The sequence below is a fragment of the Cyprinus carpio genome, unplaced genomic scaffold (genome assembly GCF_018340385.1).
Source record: "Cyprinus carpio isolate SPL01 unplaced genomic scaffold, ASM1834038v1 S000006451, whole genome shotgun sequence".
Lineage (NCBI taxonomy): Eukaryota > Metazoa > Chordata > Actinopteri > Cypriniformes > Cyprinidae > Cyprinus > Cyprinus carpio.
The window spans coordinates 19,115-44,611 of record NW_024879133.1 but is presented as its reverse complement, the minus strand read 5'-3'; the positions used below and the strand labels follow the sequence as shown (position 1 = coordinate 44,611).

Sequence of the window (25,497 nt, the reverse complement as noted above, 5' to 3'; positions counted from 1 at the left end):
CATTTTATCGTGAAACGCTGCGTTTTCGTGCGCCGCTTCACTAAAGTTTCTTTGATAGATAAAAAATTGGCTCATGTTGCACATAAGTATAACATGTTTATGTCATTGTACCTGTGCAGAGTCTTATAGCATTCACACACCATTGTCTTTCTTCTGCAATACAAACCATTCATTGCAGCTCCTGGGACTTCTTTAGAAGTATCATACAGTTACGTTTTTTTTTTTTTTTTTTTAAGGATTCATTGACTCCTTTTTTACGCCAGCAGAGTTAGGATGGACCATAGTTTATTTGCAGAATTTCTTTCTAAGTGGTGCAAATGGTCGCCGAAGTCACTATAATGCCTTGAAAAAATAACTTTTGCTTCAAAGATGTCAAATTAGAGCCTGTTTATAAATGCTGTATATATTTCTGACTGATGCGGTGAGCAGGCCCTCCCTCCACTGATGTGAAGGAGAATGGCTTATTGTAGAATTTTACTCACTACTTGTACCTGTTGGTGCTGTTGTTCTTTTCAGCGGGCTTTGTCGTTGGAACCTTGCTGGCGTTAAGGAATGGGCATTACAATGGGCAGGAGAGAGGGGGGAGAAATGGATAGAGGCCGCTCTGTCAGTCCTGTGGGACAGGGTGTGTGATAGCGACTGGAATGCCTATATGTATGTTTTTGTTGTATATTTTTGTGTGTGGACAGAGATTCTCCTAACATTTCAAATTTTTTTCTCATTTTTGGTCATTGCATTACTTTGTGAGGAGGGCATTGTACATTTGTCTTAACATAGTTTGCCCAAAAATGTTCATACAATGAAGGTCAGTGGGGTCCAGTGTTGTTTTGGATCCCATTAACTTTAATTGTATGGACAAAAACAATTATTATTATTATGAAATTCAAACAGGTTAGGAACAACATAACCAAAGAACCTTCTAAGAAATAAGAATGCTTTGCTAATATTCTCATCATGTTTTTCTGAATGTTCATTTCCGAATGTTTTTAAAATGTTTCGCCTTGGTTATGCATACATTTCTCTCTAAGTTACAGTCACAAAAAGTTAGTAATTAACTACAATGTTTCAGAACAGTCACAAAAAGTTAGTAATTAACTACAATGTTTCAGAAACATTTGAAAAAAATGTTAGATGAACTTAGATGAACATCCAACTAAAACATTTAATGAAAAAAAAAATCCATAAACATTGTATAAATAATGTTTTGTGCTAATGTTTTGAAAATGTAATTAAAGACAAGAAATCTTTGAAAAAAAAATTCTATTAATGTTAATAAAGGAACCGTTCTGGCAATGTTCCTTGTTAGTTGGGATGGTGAATAAATGTTGACAATATTTTCATTTTGGGTGAACTATCAGCCCCAAATGCTTAGCAGGTGTTTTAAAGAGAAGGTGTGTTAAGGCTGAGAAGCCACTATCTCATTTAGTATACTGTAATTACATTGTCTTACTCTTTGGACACAAAACCAAGCTGGCCACCGTGGCCATTTTAACATATTCAGTATTCATTTTTCCTGCCACGTTCCAGGGACGGGACGGAAGGGATCTGTATGGTAGGAAAAAAAAAGTCGCTGGGCCTTTGCTCCTTATAGACATTTACTGCACACACACAAAAAAAGTATCATACTGAGTAATTGATGTCTTTTACTCAATATGTTACCAGATTCCATGTTATGTGGGAAAAACCTTAATCAACCTGCGGCAATGTTTGCTTTGATACAGTTTGGCACACAGAGTCCCTATGTATTCTTTTTTTTCTACATCAAATAATAAATTGAGGTGAGTGGTTGGAGCTAAAGAGTTGGTTTGCTGCACTGATTAAAGCCTTCAGGGTGAAGTATGTAGTCAGTGAATGGTGATTTAGCAAGAGCACGTAGAGTTCTCTCAACCGGTGAATCTGGGCGTGTTTAAACCATTACATCCAGGAGATCTAATGAGTCTGTGTGTAGTATTTTTTCATGCCATTGTTGTGAATCTGAGTGATGCCATCAATCACCACCACATTTTTATGAGGTTCTCAACAGCCCAAACACAGTCATAGAAGAGAAGATTTCAGGGTGACAGGGGGATGGACAGTTATCAGCTCAATCTTTCACAGTCCTATGACTAAATTTGTGAAGCATGTGATCTGAGTCCGCATCCGCATATGCAAATACCTGACCCAAGCCCCCGCCTCCCTCAGCATGCAGTAATATATGGGGAAACAGAGCAGACACATCGCAATCAATTGGGTAAAGTGTGGGACACGTAGAGATTAGAGATGAAACTTGTCATCGGTGTTGGTGGTATTGATAATAATAAGCCTACTGTCTGTATCTGAGCTATCATATATCTTATCTATCTATCTATCTATATATCTATCTCTCTGTTCTGTTCGATTCTGTCTGGATGTCTGTCTGTATGTCTGTCTGGCCATAATTCAGTGAATTAGACTGTTTATGTTTTAATTGGTGAAAGCAGACACGGCTGACAATAAGTAAACTGTGGGATACTGGAGGATTAATAAAAATAGATCTGATTGGGAAAATGTGCATTGTCATGTGAAAATGAGGAAAAGGCAAACAGGGAGAGAGCAAAAGAGAGAGAAGGGAGACTGACGCCGCTCGAAGGCAACTGAGCGAGGCAAGCCAGGACAGGGAATCAAACCGTTTTTATTTTTTTATTAATCTGAGGGATATTCTCAGCTGCGCTGACGTGGACCTGTGACTTTGCCTCATCTCTTTCTCGCTCTCTCACACTCATTCTCACCCTCTGTCAATTTTTCACCATGTCCCTTTCCTAATACCAAAATCTCTTGGTGGATGGAAGACAGCAACAGCACAGGTAAAAAGATTATGAACTACTGCACATTACGGGTCGTTGCTGTTTCTGTTAAGCTTGCCCCTCCTTACCTTCTCGGTATGCCTATACAATTTATTTATATTTTTGTTTAATGCTTCATTTAAATGGGCTTGTTGATTGTTATTTATGACATGTTGAATTTTAATAAAACACGATAGTGGGACATAAAGTCTACCAGGAGTTCTTGCAAGATGATATCATCGGCCATCCCTCATTGTTGAGTCATGTGTGCAACGTGTTCTTTTTTGCCTTTCTTCAATTTCTTATAGGTGTTTTGTTTTGCACATGTCAGTGCTGCAACTTAACAGCAACCTAATTCAGGTAACCAATAGCCCTGGCTTGGGCCATTCTTTGTCCTAATGGTAGGTAGTGTGAAGTGTCAGAGAGCTGATGGCATGGTTTCTAGAGTGCAGGATATGAATGAGGACATGCTACCTTAGAGGCACTACTGAAGAGGAGGGTGGGGTCAACAGGCGGTGGATAGAATGCTAGATTGAGACATATCTTAGTGTAGAGAAATTTTTTTTTTTTTAACAATGCGGAGCGGACCAGGGTGGCTTCAGGAAATGAAGTAACGAAAGAGGTGATTCTGCCAGAACATGGATTTTATTTTAAGGACAGATTGTCAAGAAGTTAGGCAAGTAAATAAAAAAGGTTCCTGACGGGAGCTCAGTTAGGGGGAAAAACTTGCAGTAGAGAAAACAGAGCAGGGGGAAAATGGGGGATTATAAATAGCAAAGCTTTAGGCAGGTGAAGGCGCGAAGCAGAGGTGAGCAGATGTGTAGCAAGTCTGTGCTTAGGAGTGCAAACAACAGAGTACTACATCAGATTATTGTCAGGCTAGAGGGGGGAAGGGGGGCAAGGGTGGTGCGAGTGTGTGTGTGGTTAAGTGAGGACCATACACCTTGCACATGCAAAGGATAAGCCCCCCGATGGACTTTAACCATATCCATGCAGATGTGCGTGATCACCTTTCAAGTAACCACAGGTAAAATAAATCACATGGACTTCTACTGTACAGTATCTATCATTCATTGTTACATCAGTCTAAAACTGTATTTCAGAAACCACATTGTGATCTATATTGCTACATTCTAGCACAAAAGCTGAGATGCAGGTTTTAAAATAAAATGCAATTAGATACACTTATTCTTTTCTAGAGACTGCAATAAAAATTCGTTAATATTTTTTTTTTGCCATAACACTTTTGTACCACAGTTTTAACATATCCGTTAACTCTATCTTAAATAAGATATAGTTTTCTTACTTGAGAATAATAGAAAGAAGGTTTACGTTATTATTGATTATATTATTTGGTTCATCCGCCATTGGAAAATGCTAACATAATTCGAGTATGGTTTTGAAAGAGTTAGTAGCCATATGCTAAGTAAAATAAATGCCAGTAGGACTAGGTAGCAGTAAAAAGTCAAAGGTATTTTCAAATGCCATATTTAAGATATAATCTCAGGATATACACAATAACATAAAATATTAGCTATTGTCAACTTTGTTGTTATAATTTATTCTTCTGTAGCTCAAAGCAGTAACTGCTGCCCCGATAGGCACTGCATCAACACCAGCTGACAATTGCGGTTTGAATTCCCAGGCGGAAGAAGTTTTGGCATGTCTGTACAGTAAATATCTGCCCAAATACATAAATGTAATATAGATATTTAAAAGCAAGTTCAAAATTACTGATTAATAAAATAATTTAAATTTAGCACTTTTGATGGTTGCGCATATGAATTGTTGACAAAGTTATGATCTTGTAAGAACACTCAGATATAGTCGCAGAATTATCTCTATCTTATAACAAAAAAGAGATTCCCGTTTACGCCGCAAAATCACTAGCAACAATCAACATTGGTGTGTTGGCAGTTAGTTTGATTACCAGGGAATGGCATGATGCAAATGACATCAGCATACGAGTACTAGATCCAAAAGCTTTGCGAAACATTACTATTTTTAATGTTTATGTGCAAAGAAGTCTCTTACTGCTCATCAAGCCTGCAATCATATTTAGAGCCAAAACTCACAGAATAAAAACAGATAAATATGTGAAATATTAGATTACAACTGTATAAATAATAGTTGTTCTATTTGCAATTAATACTATTAAAAAAATAATTTATTCAACTGTCAACATAGCCCCAAGCCTGACAATTCTCTCAGCCATAAGTACTCCATGCCCCCTTCAGGTGTCACATGCGTAGACACTCCAGTCCAATTCACATGATCATTGTAGCAAATCATTCTATATATTCTGATTTATTCTGAGTGTGTGGAAATACAGGGTTCTGCTGATACTAATATATTTGGCATCTGAATAAAAAGGTTTTTTCAAAACTGAACTGCATTTATTCCGCAAAAAAGAAATCTTCTCAAGGTAATTATCTATTCGTAATAAGTTATCCATTTTCTATTAATACTATCACTGGTTTATACACTGTGAACCAATGCCTGCGGACCTATCGCCAATGAAATGCTAATTGAGTTGTTAGTTGTAAAAAAAGAGCACACACAGAAAAACAAAAAAGATTGTAAAGGAACCTATCCAAATTGGACGTAGACCTAGCATTAGAGGGTATATTGCAGTATTACAAAGAGCTATTCATATTGTTGAAAAACATAGCTGTTTTTTTCCTTTTTTTTACTTGTTTATTAATCAAAATTAGTCACTAAAACAGTACGCACACGTCTTTTTCTTTTTTTTTTTTCCGAAATAAAATTATTAGCAGCCCAGAAACTGTGGTTCCAACTTTGATAATGAATCATTCATAAATCACTAAGAATTGATTTCTAAATGGATACAATGTCCAATGATAACAATGATCCTAAAAATATTCAGCTTTGGCATCACAGCAAATAAATGATTTAATTTAAAGTAATTACATAAAAGATAAAGAACAATTATTTTAAATTTGAGAATGAATCCCAATATCAGCACCCCACCCACATTATTACATTTTAGTATTCTCTGTATTTGATGCCTATCAACAATAATGCATGAGCCATCGCTCCCTTTAATGCCGAGCAGAAGAATAAACTATCTTTCAAAAAACATATAAAAATGAGTAATGCTTTCTCAAACTTATTCGAGTACTTACGTATATAATGTTTACATCTCAAAGTGGCTTAAATAACTAATCTAAAATGTATGTGACCCATCCATAGCTATAATGATTGGGATTCTTTATGGACGGGTGGGTCTAGTTTGCATCTGTTCAAATGTTGCTGACGCACTGAAAGTCTAACTAGTGGTGTCCAGTCTCGTCACTGCTGTTGCCTTCCATTTTTCTCCACTCGAGGCAGGGAAGTTGATTGGGATCATATAGCTCTATCCCTTTGCCAAATTCCCACACAAAACAGATCAACCTCAGGAAAATTATAGGTCCTCAGACTACACTTCTCCCAAACGCCACACACTTGACCAGCACATTCAGATCATACAGACCAGAACACACTCTTCAGACACACCAGTGGTGATTCAAGGCCAGTCATGATACGACATGACTCTACTCTCATCCTTCCAAAAAAGCATAATTACCCAGTTATGATTGAAATGCAGTGTGATTTCACTATAGGTATTTTTATCGGAAACAAACAAAAAGAATAAATGATCACTAATAATAAAGATAGACGAGAATTGAAAAACTAATTATATAAATAAGAATAATAATAAACCAACGCAAACAGGAAAACAGAAGTGTATCCTTAAACAACACTCATAGCTTTAAGTTCTATTCTTGAGTTGGTCTCCTGTTTAGTTTAAGCACTGCTGGGAACCAAGTTCTCTGGCAATGCTGGACAGAAATGTGGTTGTTCAGACTTATTACATAACTTTTTCTTTTGTTTGACATTTATATCTCTCACACCGACACTTTGAAGCTCCTGCAAATAAGGGCAGCCAAACCACAAGAAAACGCTTGTTCTTATCTCCTCCAACTTACCTGCTGAAAAACAACAAAATTAGCTATGTGCGTAGCAGTGTCCCGGTGTGGTTTGTTCTGATGGTTTTATATTGGTTTTATACACTTGTCAGCATGGGTCAAGATCAGGAGGACATGGCCAAACTCATCTTAAACCAGGATTGGTCAAGGTTTAGGATTCCATTACACTAATAATCTTTTTCATCACTTTTTAATGCTGTATGTGGTTCTGGCTAGCTCTCTAAAGGGATTCCCCCAGGCCTTTCTGTCTTCCAGGGATTTTGGTTTGACTGCAACTTCAGAGTCTTCTAACTGGTTATGACTCTATCTAACATCTTCTGGCACGAAGGGGGGTTGGTAAGCTGTAGCTTTGCCTGTGGCTAATCGTTTCATCCTGCATCATGAGCATATGTTCTGTCATAAAGCGTTTGGATTGTATTCGAAGCTGTCTGTTTGAATGGCTATAGTCCAGCAGCTAGCTAGGCCGAGCTTTAGGGACATTTGTTGGTGCGGATTTGAAGGAATGATCTTCAGGTAATGTTCATTAAGTGTCCAGTAAGTGGGAGGAAAATAAATAGTGTCAAAGTTAGAAGTACAGGGTCCTTGCCTCAAGGTTGTGGTAACAACCATCAAGTAATTAAGAACCTTAATTTTATTTTGTTTTGCAATCATTTATCATTTGATTTCCATTAATGGTGTTCAATGGACCTCATAGCATTGAGTGCAATGTGTTTCTTGTTAAACCCGGCAGTACTTCATTTTCAAAAGTTAAAACTGAAGAACCGTCTTTTGCACACACCCCCCCCAAAAAAAAAAAAAAAAACCTAATTATTGAATCAATCATGTCTGTGATAACAAATGTGATCAGTAACCCAGACCTCACTTAAATCTGATAAACTCCTACCCATCACAAAAAAAAAGGTACTTGCTTATACTGTGCATTAGGGTTCATATCATTTTACAGGTACCTTTTGAACACTTGATTCCGATTGGTCAGTTTTTTTATAATTCAGTGGACACCATGGCAACCATACCATATCAGACCACTCTGGCACTACTCTGTTGTCTCTAGTATTACTATGTGCACCATGGACTCAATCTTCTGGGTTTATATAAATGGAAATGGCACCATCTTGTGTCTGATCGATTGTTGTAGCAGACATTAGAGGACTTTTGCATTTGTATGGCTGTAAAATTGTCTTGTTGCCTGGCCGATTGATTTGTGTATTGCCTTAATCTAAGATACAGGTAAAAAAGTATAAAATAATTTCAAATCAAATAAAAATTTCATGGTCATGTTTTTTTTTAATTGGTGAGTATAGTAAATTGAATCTCCTCTCCGCTTCAGGGCCCTGATTACTCTGTAGGCTTTATTTTGCAATAATTTTGGAAGCATTATTCCTTACACATTTCATATGCCCTCTTTTTAATTTTTGGTCTCTGTACACATGCGCCAGATGGACGTTTTTGGGCTGTTGCACAACGTCTGGGGTTTGTTCAGTGGTTCACATTCATCTGCTTTGCATTAGATGTTGCTGTCAGGTTAAAAGTAGTTCATCTGAAAAACACATCTCGAGATTCCCTTGTGTTCCATCCTCACATCCTGTGTGAACGACACTTAATGCAGCACTGGACCCAAATAATGGCACAATATCTTAGTAGTCTATAGATATCTTAATATCTTATTGCAATATCACAAATTTTGCTCAAATATAATTAATGAAAACTCAGCAGACAACAAGTAGCAGCTTTTTGATTCTGTACAGTGTTTCTAAACCTGGATGACTTTCTGTCTTCATTGGAACATGAAAGAAGATATTTTGGGATATTACGGATGAACTACCACTTTAATATCATCTTCTGACTGACAGCCAAAGCTCTTACCGATTATAGGTGGCCAATCCTGTTCATGTGACCTCCCACCAGCGGGTGTCCTGTGCCTGAAAATGACTTATTCGGTTACAACCTGTTACCTTCTCTCTGGAGAACAAAGCAGCACTCCAAAAAGGGATTAGCAGAATGTAGTAGTGCTTCATTTTTATGCAGTTCTGGCATGTTGCCTGTGTTTGAATACGGAGACCTTCGTGAAAAAAGGTTTAAGCTCACAACTTAAGGAAAATTGTATTGTTAAAAAGGGATGCAGAAATCACGGGTCAATAAGGCCTCTCTTTCTCACTCTCTCTCTCTCTTCTCCCATGAGGCTTCACAGAGGATTATGTTTGTGCAACTGAAACTTGGCAAATGACTTCCCTCCCTCCCCTCCCAAAAAACAAACATAACAAACAAACAACAAAAAAACATTGCAGCAATGCTGCAAATCCGTCTTTATGTCTGAGCAGCACAATGTTGTTTTAGTTAAATCTGAGATGAAGAACACACAGAGTGCACAGGACAGGGAACATCCAGAAAAACAAAGAGAAATGGAGCTCAAAAAGAGTCAGAACCAAACAGCACCGAAAACAGTAAGAAGTGAGAGAGGGCAAAAAAAGGCCAAAACGGCAACACTCGGGTGAGTATTTCTCTTTTATAGTTATTTTAACATTAAAGACAAAGGAGTTATTCTTCATGATAAATGCAATTCCAAATGTTTGTTCGCAAATTTTAAATGTCGCTCTATCTTTCAGCTCTTGCTTTCTTCTGAACAAGTTGTGTGTTTTCTGTATGTCTCATACTCAGCCCTCAGTTTCTCTTCCTCAATCAGTGTCCGGCTTCATGCAGATGTTTTATAATGGTCTGAGGCCGATGAAATGTTTATGGCTCTCACTTGGCAGTCATGACGATATTGTAAGGAGCAAGAGCTGATTATTCCATATGGAGGTTGGGACAATTATATATGGTTGTGTCCAGGGCTGATGGAGAGGGGGCGATGCTGGGGATGGAAAAAATTACAAAAAATGGCATCCCCTCAGTAAAACCACCATCCCCCCCCGCCACATCCCACCGCCTTTGGATGTAATAATGTGCTTTTGTAAAAGACCATATCATGCAAATGAAACTGTTTAAAATTATCTACTTAAGATAATTCACGAATAACTGCGATTGCCCTCTCACTCGGGGTTTTGTAACAAGTCTGAGCACAGCGAAGTAAGTTTCTTTGGCGCAAAAATGGTTCAAGGGGCAAACTTTTGAATTTCTTTCCTTAAAAAAGAAGACAACAGACAAAAGGTATGATTTTGCCTTCATTAGAATTTAAAAACATTCCCCTGCCATAATGGTATTGTGTTGTATGTGTAACTCGTGAGGATTGAAGAGATGATAGGAGAGGCTGACATCGAATTCATCAAAACGCTTGCAATAACTAAACAAAGCACGTCTTCAGTGTCCAAAAGCATTACACTGCGCGATGAAGCCTATTAACAATACAGGTAAAATAACCTTATAATCAAGCAATTAAAGAAAAAAATACCCCATGTGTGAGTTTTTATGTTTTTATATTCATTGGACAAGCAATTGTACTTTTCTGAATACAGTAGGCCTACATGCGCGATCACAAATGTGCTATTAATTTATACAACACTGCATAGTAACACGGTGTTTCGTTTCTCGAATGGATCAGTTTTGAACGAATCAAGTGAGCCAGTGATTCAACGACCCATTCAAATGGACACTTTCTCTGCGTGTCAGTGGCGGACATATCTATCCAGCCTGTCTGTCATAGTATTGGAAATTACTAATAATTACATAGAAATTTAGGATGGATATTATGCACACTTGAACGCTTAGGCTTTGTTACGTTTCTAATTGAATCAGCACCGTTTTGAAACGAGTCATTTGATTTGAACGATTCAATTAAATCCTTCATCAAAACAAGGGCTGTGCTGTCACTCTACTGGTGGTTTTATTATCATCATAATTCTATCCATGAAAGTTCTAAACAAGCCAAGGTTTTCAACACAAAAGCACATTTAGCAAAATATTGGTTTACAATTATCAATATGGACCTAAAATCCTCTATTTCAGGCACAAGAAGGGAAAAAAAAAAAAGCTTATAAATAATATTTCCTTAATATGGCAAAAATTTTTCATTAAATAAAAACCTTTTAAAAAATTAGACAAATTTTGTGTAATTTTTTTTTTTATGTTTGTGTAATTTTTTTTATGTTTTAGTGTAAAATTAGTCTACAGGACCCACATACACCCCCACACCCCCCACCCCCCACACACAAAAAAAGGGGAAAAAAAGAAAAGGAAAGATATTGACAACACCATCCCCCTGAATTATTATTATTTTTTTTACAATCGACCACTGTCTGTGTGTGCGTGTAAGAGAGCGCTTGAAAATAGTAGCAGTTTAGAAGATTAAGAGATTGGAAAGGGTTATAATGTTTTCCTGTAAGGCTTTGTGGGTTTTGTTTCTTCCAAACCGAACCATGCCTCCATCCTCAGTTGATCATTGATTTTCTTCATAAAAGAGGCGGAGCGTTATAGGAAAAACCAGCTGTAAGATTCTGTGATGTGAGGAGGTAAACAAAGTAAATCTCTTGCTTGAGACTGTTTTGGACAAATCATACGGATCACAGAATTGCCAACCTGCTTGATGCGGATGAGGTGAAAGCAACCCATGTTGTGTGGTGGCAGATGTTACTTGGAGGTTCTAATAAATTGTTTATTTATGCATTTTGGATTGTTAGTTCAAAGACTTGGTCCTACTCAGTCATAATAAATCATTCAAAGATAAGAAAAAAGAATACAATCAAATGAGGCTATGCGATACATTGGCCTCCTAGTGTCATGAGCATAGACGGCGGACAGATAAAAATAATAATGACCAATTATGGTAATGCGGTGTGTTATGTGTTGGCATGCTCATGTAAACACAGCAGAGGGTTGTTCAAGGCTTTCAGATGCAGTTTCGTGACCCTATCTTCACACTCATGCTGTAATATAGTCCTGTGTTGCTGAGGCGAAACATTTGTGACCAATCCATTTACTCACAAGGGTGTTAATCTCATGCAACAATTCATTAGTAGTCTCAGACATTGCGGTTACTCCCATCTATCTCTCGGTGGTTTTTGTGTTTTTCTATTATAATATGACTTTTAAAACACACACTAAGTATGTTGTCATTCCGGTGAATGGTTTTGCTTAGCCACTGCCTCATTAGCATGATAGAAAGAGAGCTGAGGTATTGGGAAAATATTTTTCATCGTTGAATTTGTCATTGCACTAGTATTTGTCCAGGAGCAATTTTTAGAAATCCAGGGCGTGACCAGGACCAAAGGGTTCAAGTTTGTCAGACCTGGAGAAAGCAATTCATTAGCATTCACCATTTATCTTAATGAGCTATTTCTCTGCTTCCCCTATGCAAGATGATATCCCCCTTCCTCAATGCTTGACTTAAAACACGGATCACTTTATATGTCCTTAAAAAAAGATGGGTCAGGTTTTTGTCCTTCTAAAACATTTTTGAATGTAGGATTAATTCTCTTATAACGGATAACGGAAGGCTTGAGAGTCATTGATAGTATGTTGATCACCTGCAATTAAACCAATTAATGTTGCCGTTTCAAAGCGGGTCCCGCTTCTGAATGTTGCACGTAACAAACAACTACTAAAGGTGCGCAAAGCAATTGCTTTGTACAATGAATGATGTCACGTTGGGTGCTAAGTAGCAAAATAGCTACAAAAGTAAAAGAAAATAAGTTTGTATTCAAAGTAAAAAAACATTTCACATTAGAACACCTTTTTTTTAAAAAAAGGAATCCTAGCATATTCTCACCAGAGCTTACGCTATGCCTGAGTCCTACACATCAATCCGCTGGACACCACTCTTTCATGAACTGTGCGTACGAATTCAGTTGGAAGCTAGAGATTAAGATCTATAAATTGTAAATATGGATATTTTTCTTACACAAATGCATCGATGGGCTTCAAAAGGCCTTTATTAACCCCCCGGAGCCGTTGTGTGGACTTCTTTTATAAGGGATGGGGTGCAATTTTTTGGAGCTTCAAGTTGTGGGCTACCATCCACTCCCATTATAAAAGCATAATTAGCCGGACATTATTAATATAACTCTGATTGTATTCGTCTGAAAGGAAAAATGTCATATACACTAGGAGGGCTTAGGGTAATTTTCATTTTTGGATGAACTTTCCTTTTAACCCCAAACAGTCAAAGTATGCTGATCCTCTTCCCCTGATCCATGTGGCCATGGAACTGCTGCGTGGAGCCTCAGATCTTTTCCAAGCTGGACCTGCATGGCACTTACAAACTCATTTTGATACCGGTAGGATGATGAATGGAAGACGGCATTTGTGACACCATTGGCCCACATGAATTCTTAGGTTATGCCTTATGGCCTTTCTCCAGCTTCACCCTTGGTCTTCACAAGGATTCATGAATGAGGTGTGTCCAGGAGGAAGTACCTTCACGACGCTTTGTCATAGGGATGTCATTGGCTGAACATCACCATCATGTGAAGCAGCTCGTTGGAAGCTGAGAGAACACGCACTCCAGTGTGCTGATTACAGGTGAAGGGCGGGGAGTTTCACACGTAATTCTATCCAGTTCCTGGGATACGTCATCGACCTTCATAACATTCACATGCGACCAGAGGAGGTAGGTAGAAGTTGTTCAAGGAATGGCCACAGCGAATAAGCACCATCAAAGAATTCAAATATTCCTGGGCTTTCTCAACTTCGATCTCCAGTTCATCCCAATTTCAGCCAAGTCTGTTCACCAACCACCTCGCAACTTAGAGTAAGCCCAAGTCTCTGTCCTGGACACCTGCTGCCATCGATGATTTCTACCAGCTCAAAGACAGGCATTTTGTAACCTCTCCTACCCTCGCACGGCCTCCGCCGGATCCCCAACTCCCTGTTCATCACTGGAGTGTGCAATACTTAAACAGTAGGGGTAGGTAGCGTTATTATCTCAATGTCACAGAGAGCCTCCCATCCTCCATCCATGGTGTCTTCTATTATAAAATAGCTGTCCCCGGCAAGAGCAGAATTTGACATCCGCGACAGAGAACTTCTAGCCATCAAGCTAGCACAAGAGGAGTGGTAACACGGGCTGGAGGGTTGCCAATCAGCCTTTTGAAGTGATTATGGATCAACTTTACAGTCACTTAACATCCCGGCTCCAAGAGCCAGAAAGCAGACGCACTCTCTGAAATCCATCACTCAGAAGACAATAACTATCCTTCCGAACCCATACTCTTCTGGACGACCAGATCACAGAAGCCACTTGCTCATAACCTGCTCTGCTGGGAGGTCCAGAAGAGAGGACTTATGTGCCAACAATCCCATGACAATCCCAAGACCCTTTTGGACTCATTCATTCTCCCGGGCTCTGGACAGCCATCAAAACCCTTTCGCTCCTCCAAAAATCGCTTTACTGGTGTCCCAACATGGCCCGGGAGGTCTCCCAATTTGTCAAGAGCTTGCTCAGTCTGTGCCATCTCCAAAATTGCCACAGACACCTAACCTCATGGAAAATGGTTCGACCTACCCAATCCCTCGCTGTACCTGGTCCCACCTGGGTGTGAATTTTTGTGAATTCGAGGCTGATACTTGCCGCGCTCCAACACTCCTCAGAAACCCATCCGGGTCAAGAGGTTCTGGCTTTTCATCAGGGGACATATGTCTCTGGCTGCCTAGTCATAAGCTGAGTCCCCTCTTCATAGGTCCATTCACCATCAGGAGGCAGAATAATGATGTCACATACCAACTCAACATGCTCCCTCACTACCTTATTGCACCTAATTTTCATGTTTCACTGCTCAAACCCTTCACTTACCCCTTGGTCTCTCCTCACACAGGATATGGCAAGCTGGATGTACCTTCTCCTCCTGAGATTGATGCTGAAGAACAAAACATCTATTGAGTCAACACCATCCTGGACTCCTGGTGGCCATACTTAAAATACCTCGGTAGATTGGGAGAAATATGGTCCTGAGGAGAGATCATGGGTTGCACAAGATGACATCCTTGATCTTGCCGTGATGACAGACTTCCATGCTCTTCATCCTGACTGTCCTGCACCCAGGGGCCATGGCTGTCCTCATCGCCACGGCTTGCGGGCATCTGGAGTCACCCATGGGGTGGAGGGGATACTGTCAAGGGAGTCACCAACAATGCCAGATCCTTCAGCCCCACCCAATCGTTACAATCACTAGAGTTCTGATTCCCATCACCTGTCTGCACTAATCCATCTTCCTGTCACCACCTCAGTGTCTGGTCTTGTTGTTTCTTGCAATAATAATAATAATATGTCGGGGTTTTTATAACATCCTTAAAGGAATACTTCATCCCAAAATGAAAATTTTGTCCATTATTCACTTACCCCCATGTCGTTCCAAACCCGTAAAAGCTTCGTTCTTCTTCGGAACACAGTTTAAAGATATTTTGGATGAAAACAGGGAGGCTTGAGACTGTCCCCATATACTGCCAAATAAATAACAGTGTCAAGACCCGGAAAGCATGAAAAGCATTGTCAGAATACTACATCTGCCGATCAGTGATTCAGCTGTAACGTTATGAAGTGACAAGAATACTTTTTGTACACAAAGAAAACAAAAATAATAACTTTATTAAACAATTCCTCTCCTCTGTGTCTCTCCAAATCAGCGCAGCGCCATTTTTGTCAAAATCTGACTAGTACACAAGGGGATTACGCTCTTCTGTGTCAGGCATGCCACAAGGAGACGTTTTTTATGTGTATTTACGCTTTGAAAGCAAACAGCGCATCGGCGCAGCATGGCTGACACAGAAGAGTGTACGCCATCTGCGTACTGCTCAGAATTGCCAACACCTTTTTTAATCATCAAAAAATCCTGAAAAAAGTATCAATTATTAAGCAGCACAACTGTTACTAACATTAATAAATCAGCATATCAGAATGATTTTGAAGGATCATCAAACACTCAAAACTTAAAAAATAACAAAATAAAAAATAGTTCTACAAAAAATAAACAGACTATATTTTAAAGTATAGTAAAATAGGAAAAACATTATTTTAAATTTTTTTCACAATATTATTGTTTTTTTTTTTCTGTATTTTGATCAAATAAATTCAGGCTTGGTGAGGATAAAGAGTCTTCTTTAACAAACTTTCAAAAAATAGTTATGTGTCCAAACTTTTGACCTGTACTGTATAAGTAAAAATAAACAAAGTTTAAAATGAAATGTTGTATAAATAAAAAGGTTAGGAATCATTTTTGTTTCAAGTGCTTTTTATTGGGGGTGGGAGGCCTCCTACATAAATTTTGCCTAGGGCCTCCAAATGTCTAGAACCAGCCCTGTGGTGTACATACTGCAATATGTCAATGGAGAAAGATGCTTTTTGGCAGTAGAATGGAGTTATTTTGGTATCAACCAGCAGGTGTCTAACTGGGTCGTGCTAACCAGTGAAACCTTGACCCCCTGACCCATGTGTAAAGGCCTGAGTTCACTGGAGGCATAAAGTGAAAGGGTAGGATTGTTTAAGTGATCATCACTGTTTATTTAACAGATAGAATTTTCTTTCTTTCTTTCTTTTCTTTCTTTCTTTCTTTCTTTCTTTCTTTCTTTCTTTCTCTTGACTTATACAGATAGAATGACGGAATATAATAATGCATTTGGGCAACCCAGACAAGTGCAGCATTGCAGGATGGACGATGGAGTGGAAGCAGAATTAAAAGACAACAACAAATCAACAATGCGGCTGGTTTTCACGGCAAACCTGCTCCTTGCCCTCACACGTGCTAGGTGTGCTTTGTGTGTGCGTGCATGCGATGTGTGGGAGTTTTTGTATACAACTTCAGATCTCCATGTGTCTCCTTCCTTGGAAGTTCAGAGGATTAAATAAGTTTGCCAGTTCATGATTTTATTGCCCTCTGTGTTTGGTGGTCATAAACTAATAAAGCCTAGCAAGTCGCAGTGAGGTGATAAGGACAAAGCAGGAGAGATGGTATTATCGCAAAAAAAAATTTTTTTGACAATATACTGGTAGAGATTAGTTAATTTTGAATGCAAAAAGGAGGTGTTTATTAAAGGCACAGCAGCTGGAAAGATAAAAAAATGGTCATGAAAACTCAAAAAAAATTATGATATGGCCGATTTAATCTCAGTTTGTCAGCCTCAAGCTTTTATCTACTCTTTCCTTATACTTACATTTCTTTAAAAATATAAAAGATAAATGTTGTCTGTGGTTTCATAACTGTGATCATCGGTCAAACCGCAGACAAATACCAAAACTAAGCAAGTTCTCAGGAAAAGTTTTTTGGCCCCAGTATAGTGACCACTGTTTATACAACACAGTAGTTTGAGATGTTGCAGATACAGGACAGTTATGCAGTGCTGCATGTGAAACTACCCCAGAATCCTACAATGCTGTGATCCATACACCTTTTCATAAGCAGGGCCGAACATAACCGTGTAATCAACACACTCTACACAGGTGTTATAGCGGGCACAGTGCTGGGCATGATGCTGCGTTATGTTCCTCATCTGGACACAAACACTCTCATGCTGGTTTCCTTTCCGGGAGACATCCTAATGAGAATGCTGAAGATGCTCATCCTGCCCCTCATCATCTCCAGTCTCATCACAGGTCAAGTCCCTCAAACACATGTGTTGTGTTTTATGATTGTTAAATGGAAACAGAGTGTATGCAGCACAAGAAGAGAGAAGCCATTTATCTTTGTTGATACAAGACCGCTCTCTTCTTCTGTCTGTCTTGCAGGCCTGGCCGGTCTGGATGCTCGCTCCAGTGGAAGAACGGCTCCAGAAGCAATGGTGTTACTACATGTCCACCACAGTAATCGCTGCTGTTCCCTAGGTGTCATCCTGGTTGCTTGGAATACAACCCTGGGAAAACCAAAAAAACTCAGGTCCGGTCAGGTCAGCTCCGGCCCAAGAACACAAAGAAGTCAGCCAGCTAGAGCTCTTTCTGGATATATGCTGCTGAGAAAGCCTGTTCCACAGAGACACCTGGTCAAGCCTGTTTTCAACAGGTAAGAAGTTGTGCTTGTGCTTTGAAAAGTTTTTAATGTAATCACAAGGTCACCCACAGTATGCACTTGGGGTCAGTGGTTTTCACCATGAAAACCCGAGGTCCCCCGCCCACAACATGAGACATCATGGATGAAGCGTTTATGTCTTTGATGAGAACTTGTGGGTGATTATTTTCTCCCTCTCTTCAGGACTTTTCTCTAAAAGGTTGTTGCTCTGTTGAAAGCATTTTTTTGTCAGGTTTTTGCATTTATGTTGTTTAGAAAATGTGAATCTTTTTAAAACAGTGGAGCAGCAGGTTGCTCGTAATGCATAAGGGGCTGTGCTTATGAGAAAGAAACTGGGGTCATATCTAAATGACCAAATGGTCATGCCTGTCTGTGGCCAATGAGTTCACAGCTGTTGTTTTTTTTAATTGTTCTGTCATGGTTTTTGAGCATGAGGAGTCATGTCACGCAACCTGTCCTGTCCCATCTGCCTATTGTGTCGGGCTTCTAAGGACACGTGACAGATGGAATTTGTGTAGAGTTTGGCCAGAAAACAATATGAGAGCTGTTTTCTCTTCTTTTTTTAAAGTTGGCTATTTATTTTGCAGTGCTAACGATGAATGATTATTTGATCATTTTCATTTAAGCATTGGTTTTCATTAGTTTCTGCTGTTGTCTGCTAAAACAAGGCACACTCCGAAACCCGTGCATTTTCCAGTTATTTTTTCATATTGCAGTTTAACCTGTGTTAAGTTGAACCGTTGTTACAAGCTAACTTAGTGCTTAAAGCCAAAATTTGTTGAAATTTGTTGTTGTATAAATATGAATATTTTTCATTAAAGATTTATTTCTAACTCTAAAATCTAAAATGAAAACGAGTGGAAGGCTTCAGTCATCTCTCAGCCACCCACCTGTGAACACATTTGTGACGTTCACTCCATTTGTAAATTAATTTTAAAGAATATCTTATGTTCACACTGTGGGTTATGTTTAGCGATTGCAGACGCATGTGTTCTTCCATTGCATTCTTAACAGAGCATATAATAACACCATTATTGCGGTGGTGTATGAGACTGATTACAGATAACCAAGCGCTCATTCTGAGGAGTTCCTATAATTATGGTGTTTGCAGAGCTTTATATACACCATTTCAAGGCGGATCCACCTTGGATCAGTAAACTCTCTCCCATGATCATTTGCTTTGCTTTAAACGCATCTGCACATCACATTTATTGAGCAATCACTACACTACAAATACTTTTCTTTTAAATGGAAATGGGTCAAGACATTTTATTGAGAGCAACTCTGCCGAGAATAGAGAGTCAAAGAATATGCCTGATTAAAAAGATATAATCAAAGGTGTGAATGTGCCATGCAGGGGACTCTGGGAAAATCCTTTTATTGTTTTAGATATATATATATAAGGCTATTATTTTTTTTTACTTCCAAAAACAGTGATTTTACCTTATAGACATGTCTTATTGACATAATATATTTTCACCATAAATTTACATTTGTAATGCATACTTTATCATTTAATTTTTTACATTTTTGTCAATTAAGTGTATTGCCCTGTTGAATATAAGGCTTCACTCTATTATAATAAAAAAATAACATTCACCAGTACTAGTAAATAATATATATATAATATAATTTAATAATATATAATTTACACTAAACTATCTCTGTCCAAAAGTGTTTTGCTTACAGTTTTATGGAACATCATCATCTGTTCTCTTGCTTCTCTTTTCAGGTTCAAAACAGTGATGAAAAAAGTAGCCTGTCCCAGTCCAGAACCATCCAGAAACCATCCTTGTCAACAGGAAAAAAATTGGGAAAACCACAAGTGGGGAATGAATGTTTTAGGTTAGAGTGATATACAGGATAATATATATATATCTTATATATATATACTAATCTATATATATATATACATAATATATATATATAATATATATTTTTTTTTTTTTTTTATGTTCTTGAAACGCAAAAATACAGCCTAAATGATCACTTTTAAGTTACCTGCAACTACAGAAAGTGGCATTTTAGTTTGTGATGATATAATTGGAATACCAAATAATGTTAGGGAATTATCAATAGAAAATAGATGCATTCTGTTTAAGTTCACTATTTGTTCAATCATCATTTTGGTCACCTCTCTGTGTTGTAAGGTTTGATTGGCTTCTTCATCATGTTTGGTATCTGCATGGGGAAAATGGGAGAGAGGGGGAAGCTCATGTGCGATTTCTTCAACATCCTTAATGAGATGGCATCATGAAGATGGTGTGTCATGATCATGTGGCAGTATTCTGCCTTTATCATGAGTGTGTACAATCTATTGCAGAGAATTGGACAAAGAGGAAGCAAAGTATAGCATATAAGAAGAGAAGAGGGAGAGAAACAAGCACAGGAATCTGAGAGAGTGCACCTATCATATTTGTGCTCCCATGAGTATATGTGGGGAGTTTTATTCTGGATGTAATATATCCTCGGACAAATAGGCCACAGACAGATACCCACATGCTGGCAAAGACAGACATAGTAGTAGAAAACAGTTAGAAGCACTGAACTTATGCAGTCATGTCTGCAGAAATGAACACTTATGCTAACAGGCCATTTTACAGCACAAAAAGGAGTGAGACGGTGGGAAGGACCATGTCCATTTCATATTCTAATACATTTTTAAACATTAAAAAGAACAAAGACGGACTATAGTAAATACCCCAAAAAATAAAAGCATATGACAACAAAGTCAGTCTCCGCTCAGCCCCCTGAGACCGTCCATCTGTAACTAACTGTGTTCTGTGTATTCTGCTTCACAGTTATGTAAACTGTTCAATGATACAATAAACATCATCTGTGCTGACATAGCACACAGTGAATATTTAGACCCAGCATTTTAGATTATTTAAAATTAAGGCCACATATGAAGTAACATCTTCTCATTTGGTGCTCAGGTTGTGAAACTGACCAGGGCCAATATGATGATCCCCTTGTAAGGGACTCCCTTCTGCTGAAAATATAAAGGCAGGCAGCTTATAAATGAATAAAGAAAAAAAGTGAGATTATAAAAAACTTGTAAAATAAATAACACCTTTGCATTAAAGATAAAAGAAGAAATTTGTACACACACAATATATACACTATATTCATAAACATTACGCACAGTTCTAATAAATTATAAAAGAAAAACATTTTTAGATTTTCTAATTTAGATTTCCCAATACATATTTGTAATACATACTTTTCAAAATAAATATGTTCACAAAAGCAGCTGTATTGAAAATATTGCCCCCAACCCCATTTGCCAAAGCAACAAATACCAAACTTTATTTTATTTTATTAATAAATTTTTGTATTTATGTATTTCATTTTATTAACTTGCCACCAAATACACAACTTATTTGAAATGATTGATTGATTGATTGATTCATTGACGGCCAAAAAACTGTATTAAAATTAGTTTTTATTTTATACTGTTAATGTTTGATAAACAAAATTAGAGAACAAGTATTATGGCTCAACAAACATTGCATTACGAAAAAAAAAAAAACACTTGACATTTAATCTAAACAGAGCTAAACTAATCACTATAATAACTCAACTAATCTGTTTTCAGGTACTCTCCAGTAGGCATTGCATGCCTCCATCGTGTGAAAGGAAAAATTGCTGCTATCGGTGGACTGGAAGTGGTGGCGAGGCAGCTAGGCATGTACATGGTCACAGTCCATAGTCGGTCCTCATTATTCGATGGTGGGATCATCCTACCACTCATATTCTTCGCCGTGACTCGGAAAAACCCCTTCACGTTTTACTCTGGTATCTTCCAGGCTTGGATCACTGCTCTGGGAACGGCCAGCAGGTACAGACAGCAGACTGCTCCTTATGCGTTTCTGGTTGATATGCTGATGAAGTGTTCTGGCAGCTAGACTGAAGATTAAAAGGTCCTTTTGGCTAAACAATGTTGTCTTAAGAAGCAAAGAAGAGATCTATTTCTGTTTTTCGCTTTATTACATATAGCCAACAGCCAAAAGACATTCTCATGTTGAAAACTATATTTTATACGGGTATGTGGATGTTGTTAATATAACTCCAACATAACCAAAAAAATAAAATAACACATCAGATGACCTTATATATAAGACACCACATAAATCATCCACACTGCCTAATCTGGCCCAAACAAACTTTCTGATGTTCTCCAGAAAGGAACTTCTAGAAAGATTAATCAGTCTAAATGGATGGCAAATTATGAAAACATATATTACAGAGAGTTGTTTTTATGACTAAATCTGGGTTTACCATGTTTGGGCCAAACCATTTTTCTGAATGTCAAACCAACTGTCAATTTGGCCTACAGAATATGTATGCAATGCAATCCTATCAACTTTTTTATCCTAGCAATTTTTCCAAACGACAAAATTAGCATTTGTTAGACACATTTTATAATCAATTTAACGTTCTCTTTTTCGTGTGGGGGGGGCTTGGGACATTGCCAGTGAACGTTTCGTTGTCTGGAGGAGAATGCTAAAGATTGACAGGGTCTGTGACTCGCTTTGTGCTGCCCAATTGGAGCCCACCATAACACATGGATGGCAACTGCACTCTATGAGGCGTTGTAGCAGCCAGTTTCATCGCCCAGATAGAATGACAATTTACCTAGATGCAGGACAGATTGTTACTGTTAGGTAAAGGAGATGTGAAACTGAAACCAGACAAATTGGGGTTTGCTGCAGTAGAGGGGAATTATTTCTAATGGGCTTTGGTGTTTGCTCTGATTGTAATTTTCCATATATACTAGATGTACATTCAGCTTTCCGCACATTCACATTTAAATGACTGCAAATTTTTTTTTTTTTAATTTATTTATTTATTTGTTTTATATAAGAATGATTTGTATAATCCATTTTTAATATGACATTTGTTGTCTCTTTTAAAACATTTGCCTGCTAGTTCTCACAGCACAGCACTGGCGAAGTCCGTCTTGATATTATGGGCGGGAAGTTCGACATATAAATGAGTTCTGGCATTGAAAACTTTGAGATTGCTGCAGTCCGACCATCAGGTCTAACTCAATCTGGACACTAAAGACATTCATTACACACATGGCACAGCTGATTGGTTCTCTCCTGCATCGGGTAGCCAATGAGCCTCGCTGCTCAAACATTTAAAATATACGGACTAGGGTTTACACATAAACAGCTGCTGCTTGCTTCAGAAAACCCTTCACCTTCCCCAGCTCCACCTTTATAGATCTGCTACGGAGGTGATGCTAATATGGGGTTTATTTCATGTATTGTTATATTGCAGCAGCAATATCTATTACATGCTTACAGCAGTCATGTTGTGGATTGTTTTGGCCAAGCGTAGCAAGTAGCAGCAAGCGAGCATAATCCAAATCTGATTCCGCCAAAGACCAAAATACATTAAATTGTCATGTACATTACCATGCCAAATCCCTACCGAGGAGTTGTCATGACAGAAGTTTGGTTTCGATGATACTTTGGTATTTTTTTACCAGAACAGACTGGTTATTTATTACAGTTATTAAAATGGGCTTTTATTACTATGGCTCTATTTTAGATTTTTTAATAAAGTTCTAAAACAAAAACTTTGAACCTTCAGGCTCTAGCACCAAATGTTCATCCTTTAAATGAGCTAGCATCTTCTTCCAATTCCATATCTTTTTTCACCGCTCAATAGATAATGTACTGTCAGTGCCGCCCCATAAGGTCTCAGTCATGGTGGTATAATCCCCTCTCTTTCTTCTCTTGCGGTATGACAGCGAACTTGGGCCCCGTGTGGGAGCGGCCAGTATTCCCAGTGCGGGTCCTCTGGTCCACATGTTGCTGCAATCCTGGACCGCTGTGGCCTTCCAACTCAAGACATCAGCCTGCGCCTCGTCGCCTGTCGATTGGCTTCTGTGAGTTCAAACAACTCTGTTTGGGTTATGTTACGGGCCGTCGTTTACAACCCCCCTGAAGATACGGCCTTGTTTTTGTCCTGACTAATTATCAACTGTCTCATGAATATAATCACAGCTGTCCTGAGCTGTTTTGTGTCAGCTTTTAGAGCTGTCTTTTGTGTGTCTTCAGCGACAGGGAATGCGCACCGCCATTAACGTGGTGGGCGACTCTTTTCGGGGCAGGCATTGGGGACCACCTATCACGGGCGAGCTTGCCGTGATCGACGGGGACATCCCTCTATCAGACGAGGAGTTGTCCCCCCTCCACCTCTCCTCACTGAAATAGACCTCATAGACCCTCTCAACCGCCCGCAACTGCCCCCATCGCTCCCCCACGCCCCCCAAAGCTCAACCATCCCAACCCCCGTCTGCTGACCCCTTCACAGTCTCTGTCGCACTCTATCCCACACTCGCCCCGTTCCGTCCGCTCTCCGTCACCTCACTCCATCCGTTCACCCTCCCCTCGCTCCGTGTGCTCTCACTCCCCGAGACCTTTCCGAACACATTCCCCTCGTCTTTTAGCAGGACGGAGCTCTGGATACTGCGCTCTGCCCACTCATGACCAACCAGGTGAGGCTTCATTCAAAAAAATAGAAATATTATGCAATAGGGACTTTCGGTCTTAAAGACATTATATTACAGTTATATTAGCCGTAATTCAAAGGGTTTACTTGTAACCATAAATCTGTTAGTAATTCTACCACAATCGTAAGTTCACTGTATATATTATACATATACAGTGGTTCATATACTCTATCAATAACATGTTTTAACTGTATCATATTTACTGCAACATCTTTTCCTTTCCTGTGAAAATTACATTGTAATGAACCATGACGGCGAGTTAGTAACTAATCTACATTCCGCTGTTCTTATACTGAGATTTTTTTTGTGTGTGTGTGGATATTGCTGTTAAAAGTCCTTGACACTCATCACTTAACATCCCATAGATTACCACTCTTACCCCAAGAGGTTTCCGAGGAGAGAAAGCAGAAAACACGGGAAAGCGGAGGACAGAGAAGCAGAGAAAGAAAGAGAGACGGCAGGAACGGGAACGGGATAACAGGAGCGCGAGACTGAGGAGGACGAGGAGAAACGAAAGAATGATGGACGGAGGTGAGCGATGGAGAACGGAAAGCGACGACACAGCGTACGACAGACGCCACAACATCCCAACCTTGTGACCTGCCCTGAAACGAACAGACAACGCTTTACCAACATTTTTCACAATACTTCTCCGTATTTTCAGACGCCAACTTTCGGATGAAAGCTGGCCTTTTTGTTGTTTAGCAAAGACTTTGGTACCTAGGTGTGTTGTGTGTTTGTTTTTGCTTTGAGAAACTTGACATAAGTGAATGGAGCTCGCACTGTATGACTTTAGTATCAGCTTTACAGTCTAGCCACAGAAACTGTTTGTAACTTTAATTTAATTTGCCTTGCTATTAATACGGATTTCAGTATAAACCGGATGAAATGGCTTTTTGAACGTTTATTGCACATGCTCTGCCAGTATCTATTTGATTTATTCTTTGACTTCCTCCCTATAATATCATTTATCTAGGCTACTGGGACACTGGTTAACACTGGCTGTCCACTGCACTACACTGTAAAACCCCCCAACCTACTCCCATGGGTTTTCTTGGGAAAAGAGAGCCTTGACATCATTTGAACTTAGCCTTAGTTTAATTTTATAGTCGATGATTTCCTTTGTTCCAGTTGCCAGTTGCAAAATATAATGCCAAGCAGTGTTCAATAGAGTCGCAGCAAGTTGGTTCTCTAGAAAACAGTCCAAAGTTGTTCCAAATCTTCCGTTTTATGATTTTTGGGGTTTTTTTTTGAAG

The 25,497-nt window shown here is 38.8% G+C and overlaps 1 pseudogene; it reads left to right on the top strand.

The window, feature by feature from the left end:
- Positions 1–16,361: 16,361 nt before the first annotated feature.
- On the top strand, positions 16,362–24,850 carry LOC122143567 (annotated as a pseudogene).
- The last annotated feature ends 647 nt before the right edge of the window (positions 24,851–25,497 follow it).